We start from the raw sequence: 8,554 nt of genomic DNA, 5'->3' as shown, positions 1-8,554 counted from the left end.
ATTGTGGACAAACTAAAATGCATAAGGATTCTTTAAATTGTAGACGGAGGGAGTATTATTTTTCCAAAAATATTTGCCGAAAACAAAAAAATGACTTTGTTTTGGTTCTACTGCTACATATATCCATTAGAAGAGGCACAGTCACGTAGAAGTGAGCAGTTAGAAAATTGAAATAGTTATTACTAGAAAATAGATTGAAAATAAGCTAAATCACAGAGAGATCAGTTTCCTAGTTGGGTGTAGCAAAAAAAGGAAAAAAACTGTTCTTGTTCGTGAGATAGAACGATTAATTTTGATCCACTAAAGCTTCTTCTTGGCATGTAGGACAATGGGCTCTCCTCCATCTTACTAGGACTAGAATGAATATCCATGGAAGATAGGTTGTTACTAATCACAATCAGTGCAATTTGAGGTCATATCTAAGCAGTGACAAATCCAGGATTTTTAGTTCGGGGGTACGAAGTTGCACAACAAATGATTATGATATATAAAATGATAAAAATAAGATATATAAAATTATAAAAATAATAGAGTATAATACTATAAAAAGTTCAGAGCATTTAATTAAAGTATTTAAAGTATGAGTTTTACTACAAATAATATCACATAAAATGATTAAAAAAGTATAAAATCAAAGCAATTAAAAAATAATAGAGCATAATATGGGAAATCAAAATCATTAAGGCAGTATTAAACAATCTAATATCAAGAAAATAAAATAGATAATTACATAGGTAAGGAGAGAATAAAAATATAATAATGCAATACATGTAAAAATCATGGATTAAATATGTCCGGTCAATGGATTTTGACCAAATAATAAAAATGAAGAGACATTTAATTTTGTGAAATTAAATGATATAGCGTCGATCTACATTTTACGTAGATAAATGTAGTATATTCACTTTCTCGAATCCGATTTCCGGTGAGTGAGAAATAGTGGATTAAAGTTGGACATAATTAGCTTTTAATTAAAACTTGGAGTTTGAGCTTAAGGAATAATTAACTAGTGTTAATTATCCCACATAGGAGAAGTGACACATCTTTTAATGTGTTTAAATTAAGTGACTTTATGTTACTTAATAATTATAGTGGACCAAGATGGGTGAAAGAGCCCACACGCGCCCACACGCGCGCCGCCGCCCGCCCGCCCGCTCGAGCCCGAGCCCGAGCCCGTGGTCGCGGTCGCGGGCCTGGGGTCCGGTCCCGGTCCCGATCGTGGACTTGGACTTGGACTTGGCTGCCGCACGCTCCACACGCGAATGGCACACTCCTGCCACACGCTTGTAACCGCCGACGGTTACGAATCTGCCATGATGAGCCTTCATGGCTTGGTTGACACTGCATGGTGGCTTGGCCTATAAATAGGCTAGCCATTCCACTGCATTAGACACACATTACACCATTCACAAGCATAAGCTCTCTCCCTCTCTCTGCATTGTTTTATCTGTCGAAAGCTCTGTCCTATCCTCCATTCAGTTTGCCGCTCTGTTGATTGCGGTGCTGCTTCACCAGAGACGTAGCCGTTTTACCTTTGGGGATGACACGCCAAACCGAGAGCACTACCGAGGCGTATCTCGTCTTGCGGGAAGAGGCCTCCTCGACTCGGCTAAACACTGTTCACGGTTCTTTGTTTCGATTCTTTCATTGTAATTCAGTTTCAGTTTTCCATTCTGTATTCCTTCTTTTGGGTTGTATTACGCCCTGTTGTTATCTCTTGTAATCCCAGAAACCAACAATCGCAAGACGAGATAACTTGCATTTGAAGGAATTTGGACCTATAAACTGAACTAAAACTTTCAAAACTTAAAACACCTTTTGCTGGAGATGTCGACTGAATCCAACACCGCTGCTGCCACCTCCGCCGCCGCCATTTCCTCCAACATGGCGACCACTGGACCGGTCAACACTTCGTCGATTCCGACGATGATGCCCACTCCAGGGCGCTACCCATCTTCATCAACAACCCCTTGGGAGTTCGTTAACCCCCTTGGACACACTGGTGGATCCACCTCGAGTGGATCGGTTGGTTCCACTTTTAGTGGTTCCTTCGGATCCTTTAATGGATCGAGTGTTGGGGCCTTCAGGTCTCACACGAATGCTGGGGCCTTCGGGTCTCATGCGGGTGCTAGTCCCTTCAGGGATAGTACGATCATGGCGGACTCTATGCCCAACATGAATGGTGGGGGCTCTATGCCCAACCATGTTGTTGGCTTCTTCGGGGGCAACAGAATTGGTTCCTTCCATGGACCAAGTGCGGCACCTTTGGCACCAAGAATGATGCCACCTGCCGAGAAGCCACCAAAGTTTGGAGGATCTGACTTCAAGCGGTGGTACCAAAAGATGTTGTTCTACTTGACAACATTGGAAGTCGCCAACTTCCTCACGGAAAACGAGCCGCCCGCGCCAAGCCACCAAGAGACTAGGCTCGAAGTCATGGCGGACTATGAAGCTTGGAGAAAAGAGGATTATCTATGTAAAAATTTTATTTTAAGTGCATTAGATGATAGCCTCTACAATGTATACTCCAATGTAACCACTGTTAGGATTGGTATACTGAAAAGCATATTTCGAGCATGTTGCACGGATAGAATTGCTTGTATATAATTAACTCTACAATCAACTTTTAACCTAAGGCGAGAAGAAGTAATTTTATCGCATTGGTGTTTGCTTAAGCATTTATAAGATGTTTCTCAAACATTTAAATGTATAAAAAGCAAACAAGTCTAATTCTTCAACATAGTAGACTGGTCGTGAACGACGTTCACAGAAGGTGACGCAGTCGGTCCTTTGTAGAAGAGAAATAGAATTTCACAACCTAGATAGGCTTTGGCTACCTATCGTGAAAGGTTGCAGTGTCAGTCCGCATGTTTCCTTACCTTAGGAAATAAACGACACTGGTGTGGTATAGCACTGAAGGATCTAACAGTTGAGATAAGTCTTTCTTGCTATTTACTGAAAGACGAGGTCTCGGTGATTGTTATTTCTTAATCATTGTTGACATAACATTGAGCATACGATATTGATTATGCACCACTTTGATTTATCAAATGGTGCGGATTTTTCGCAATCCAAGAATCCTGGTATCTTGGGTAGTGGTGATCAATGTCTAGAGGTGCTAGTATTGTTATTGCAATGAATCGTGTGCTGGGTGAGTCCAGTTTGATAATATCCTCAAGAGGTGATCGAAAAAGGTTTTATTATTCAGAAACCCGGCCGGTTGGAATTTATTCCAGAATAATAAATAAAGATTTTGAACTAGACAACTCTTGGAAAAATATATTAATTAATTAAAGTCAAATAGCAGACTTAAATTAATTAATGAATATTTATATCTTAAACACGGGAAATAATAAATTAAAGAGGTAATGCCCGGATTACTCGTAATTTGGGATTGGACGGGCAGTCAATATTATTATACTATAGTGGATGATAATAATATTCTATTGGATTTGTATTAAATTGGGGCTCAATTTAATTAGTAAAAGTCCAACAGGTTTGGCCCAAGTCCAACCTCCATGGATCCCTAATCTGGCCCATCATAACTCTATATAAAAGGAGATTAGAAAGGAGATTTAATGAGAATTAATCATTAATTTTCGTGCTCCCCTCTGGGAGTGGACGAAAAATCAGTTTTTGAGAAAATTGATATTCTGTCTTCTTTCTAATCAAGCTCTTTTCGATTCTGATAAGCTTTGCCCACCCAAAGGTCAGATTCTGAGTTCGGGATACAGATTAGAAGATTCGTGGTTGAGTACGAAGAACATCACGTGGAGAAGGCGCAAGCAATCGTCGATTCTTTGGAGAATCAAATCGGTAATCAATCAAATCGGTAATCCTAAACCGTAGAATATCATGAATTAGGATTTTAATTCCTTAAGCATGATTTTTGTGCGTTCTTGCATGCAATTCAATGTTTAACATGTGAATCAATTAATCCCATAATCGGTCAAATAGATCTGTAGATCTGATTTATTTGTGAATGCATGACTTCCGCTGTGCAAGGGGCTCAAAACCCCAGCAATTGGTATCAGAGCCAATTTTTGGCTCTGATTATGTGGATTAATTTCATGTTATATGACTTGTTTGAACGCATCTGTTTCTCCGTTTGTATTATTGTTTTGTCGATTTTTCATCGACGATGAATGCAAAGAACGAAGAACAGAAAATCTGCGACGTCGGAATAGGGAGTGCTGTACTGTATATTTTGGGAATTGAATTCCTTGATCTAAATTGATTCATTGAATATATGCAATCATTACTAATTACATGCATATTTGCTCATGAATCAACTAATTCCAATTACCTGTACGTGGAGTGAATTGCGACAATCCCGTAAGAATTCATTATGTTTTAATTGCGTGAATTGGAGAATCTGCCTGAGAGCAGCACCGGAGGCTGCAGATATCGAGCAGACGCGAGAAAGCAGATTGGCGGCGGCGACAGTTTTTCGAGCGGGAGCCCTTCTTGGGCAGTTTCCGGGCTCGGAGGAATCTGTTGTCGGAGCCACTGAGAATGCGACATCGCAGCAGCGACGACGCAGCAGCAGCGGCACCAAGGGCGACTGCACAGGCAAGCTGTGACGCTGGGCAGGCGAGCAGCGAGCAGGAGCAAGCAGCGACGGTGAGCGACGTCGACGCAGCAGCGTCGGAGGCGTCAGGCTCGTCGAGCTCGCGAGACGAGTGGGAGCCCAGCGGCGGCTGTGGTTCAGTGGGAGTGCGACGACGCAAGATTAGGGTTTCCCTATGCGTGACGTCGTTTTGTCTCATCTCGTGACTTCGCGTTCTAAATTTTGATTAGGGATTCCAAATCTTAGGATTCAATTTGGAAAATAATTCAAGATATGATTTAGATTAAGATTTTAATATATCTTTAATTGGATTATCTAAAATTTAATTTTTAATTAAACTATGGATTAATTGGATTTTATCCTAATTTTATGGATTTGGATAGATTTAATTCTATCTAGATAAATCCTAGATAAATTAGAATAATAATTAATTTTATTGTCTTATGGATTTATATAGATTTAATTCTATGTGAATAAATCCTAGATAGACTAAGATAAACATTAATTAAGTTTATCCATATCTTGTAGATATTGATAGATTTATATCTATCTAGAATATATCTTAGTAGATATGGATAATTAAAATCCATGTTTATCTTTATCTTCTGGATATTTATAGAATTAATTCTATTTAGAAAATATTCTAGTAGATTAAGATAATTAAATTTATCTATATCTTATAGATATTGATAGATTTATATCTATCTAGAATATATCTTAGTAGATTTAGATAATTGTTAATCCTGTATTGTAATTATCTTTTTGGATTTAAGATAGATTCAGTTTATCTAGTTAAATCCTAGTTGAATTAATTAATATTAATTCTAGTTTATCCTAATTTTATGGATATAGATAGATTTATTTCTATTTAGAAAATATCCAAGATAAATTTGGATAAAGATAATACAAGATAATCCTTATCTAATTGGATTTTGATAAAATTAATTTTATCTAGTATGAATCCTAATAGATATGATAATTCTAGTTTCTTATTCTAAATAATCTAAGATTGTTTAAATCTTAGAATGATTGGATTTTATCTTCGTCTTATGGATTTGGAGAAATTTGTTTTTATCCTGAAATATCCTGGTAAGATTTAGATAATGATAATCCAAGGTCAGTTTTATCTTGAATTTTAGGATTTGATTTTATCCATGTAAAATCTAGAATAATCCTAAGAGGATTTAGATAGATTCAATTCTATCTAGATAAATCCTAAATTAATTTGGATAGTCATTATCCAGATAAATCTTATCAAATCCGAGATTCCTATTTTGGATAAGATAAGCAATTAATTATTTAATTAAATTTTCCTAAATTTATTAAATAATTTAAATAATTATCCAATGATTAATCACCATGAATTAAATGGATTTATCTGTTTATTTGGTGTTAATCTGGTTTAAGTGGATTATCTGTCTTTTCTGCTTATGTGATAATTATGCAAAAACCATGTTTAAAATGACTAAGCGATAATTACAACAATGCGTTGTATATGGTCTCCATAAATTGGTCTATATATGAAGCAGTTTCTAATATTATCGCGACCCACCTTAGTGGGAGCAATAATCCTACGAAATAGCAAGTTCATAAGATTGGACTTCTTAATAGTAAATTGTTTAAACTAGAAGCGAGTTTCTAATATTATCGCGACCCACCCTAGTGGGAGCCATAATCCTACGAAATTGCAAGTTCATGTGTTTAAACATATTTATAAGATAGCTATGGAATTTTGTTAGTGGCGTGCGACCTTCCCTAGAAGGAGTATCAAAACAGAAACGAAATTTCTAGATGCTAATATTTATGGTTAAAGCTTAGGCAATACTTGGCGGCCATGCCACCTTAGTGGTCTCTGGACTATCCGTCGGTATTGTGACCAGGAAATTGTTGGAATCCGAATTTGTATGACCTCCCTAGAGGCGTACTTATTTTGGTTTTCACGGTTGCGAGATACATAAATTGTTTTGTGGTTGTTTGCGATTATGTATTAAGTATAGTATGTGATAAATAGTTTTATTTCTTCTCAGCCAAATTCTTAATAATGTCTGCGAACCTTAAAGAAATCAAACTCGAAGGCCAAAATTATGTAGACTGGAAATATTAAATGGATAAGATTCTCATTGCTGAAAACTTAAAGTTTGTACTCACCAATTCATGTCCTCTATTTCCTCGACAAAATTCCACAAAGAAAGTTTGAGAATGCATTTTATGCATGTACTCGATAAGTTCTTTGAGGAAGAAGGTCAAGCTACTTTCTTTTAAGTAGTGAGACAAGTCTTGGTTTATGCCGATGATAATGCAATATCCAATGAGGACGTTGTCCAGATTCTATTGGAACATCAAAAAGAGATAGAAAGTTTTGATGAATCTTCTGATTCAGTTACTCAAATAGTTTCTACACTCAGTTCATCGCCAAATGTAATAGGAAGTGATTATATGAAGGTTGTTACTGAAAAGTTGGAAACCTTAAGCATTATATTCGCTTAATTACTATTGGAGGAAGATAACATGATAGTTGACGAATTCATTAAGGCTGCATCTTTCCTATGTCTTAGTTCAATCGAACAGAAGACTAGTAATGGAAAGAGGGAAGAGCTGAATTGTCATCAATGTCTGCTCAAAACAAGAAAGACAAGAAAATTTTTGGTGAAAATGCAAAGAGAAGATGCATTGTGAGTCGGATTGACCTCTTCTACAGAAGGACAATGACTTAGATAACAATGCAATTTCTAAAAGAGAGATCTAGATCCAGTTGGGCAGTTGTTGCAGTGGGAGCTATTTATTTATGCTTACTTTATTGTTTTGTTTTGATGTTAGAGATTTTGTTTTATTGGTATAGTCTTGTTTAGAATGAATTTATATTCAGTTTCTAAACTCATTTATGATTCTACGATGTTCAATTTCATTTTATAATGCTTGCATTATTGAGAAATGTGGATTGAATATCAATCATGGTACCATAGAAAAACAAATTATACATCATAGTATCTAAACAATGTAATTGCAACAAGATTGAGTTTAACACAACAGTTCAACTTCTTATACAATGAACAATAAAGTATTTATGGCACTTAGACTTAAGGCCAAGAAAGTACTTACTAATTGTTCAAACTGATTTTGTCTAACTCAAATGACTATCGAGATTTTAACAACTTGCTTGTTAAATAGCTTGAAGGTCAAGAAAGTCTGGTTGATGCACTAAAAGTTAGAATCCTTTGGTGGTTCAAGGGATTCAGAATACTTATAGAGATGCAACATAGAAAGACTAGTAAGTCTCAATGGTTTATACCATGGGAGACGAGCAAATGAGTTAAGATCAGTAGTGGGAGTTAAATCCTAGTTGACTACTCCAAGCATTCTTCTAAAGAATGGGATAGTCATATAAGAAGATATCGAAGTCTCTCGAAGACAAGTTCGATAAGTGAACAGTTTTACTCAATAGCACCTTATCATTGATGGGATATACGTTGGAAACAACGAGTATACCTTAAAGAAACTACCATAACATCACTACCTTCTACAACACACGAGTTGTGGACTAGAGGTAAGTTTAGTCCAGCACATCTCAAGGTGTGGAGTTATTCCAAGACATGTTTTGGAAAAGGTATCCAAGTAATTGGAGTTGTGTACTGAGGTATGTTTTAAGGTTGTCCCAAATGATAGAAAAGGTACAAGTTCTATAATCTTCCACGCAAGATAAGTGTTTGTTTACACGAATACTAGATTCTTTCATGAAGATTATGTGAAGAACTACAAGCCTAACAAGCATGATAATTCTCAAGATAATGAGAATATATATTTTCCATCTTAACCAAGAAGTCATACCATTAGAAACTTATACACTAAGAAAACCAACTTTTGTACCTAAGATTGTAAGAGTCGTGTCGTAGTGGGAGCGTTCTTTGCGAACATAATAAGTTCATGGGTCTAGAAGAGTCTTAAGACTCAGTCTTAGATCAACTTGAACATAATCCCTGTAACTAC

Source organism: Salvia splendens, chromosome 12 (assembly GCF_004379255.2).
Source record: "Salvia splendens isolate huo1 chromosome 12, SspV2, whole genome shotgun sequence".
Classification (NCBI taxonomy): Eukaryota; Viridiplantae; Streptophyta; class Magnoliopsida; order Lamiales; family Lamiaceae; genus Salvia; species Salvia splendens.
Note: the sequence above shows the minus strand (reverse complement) of the source record.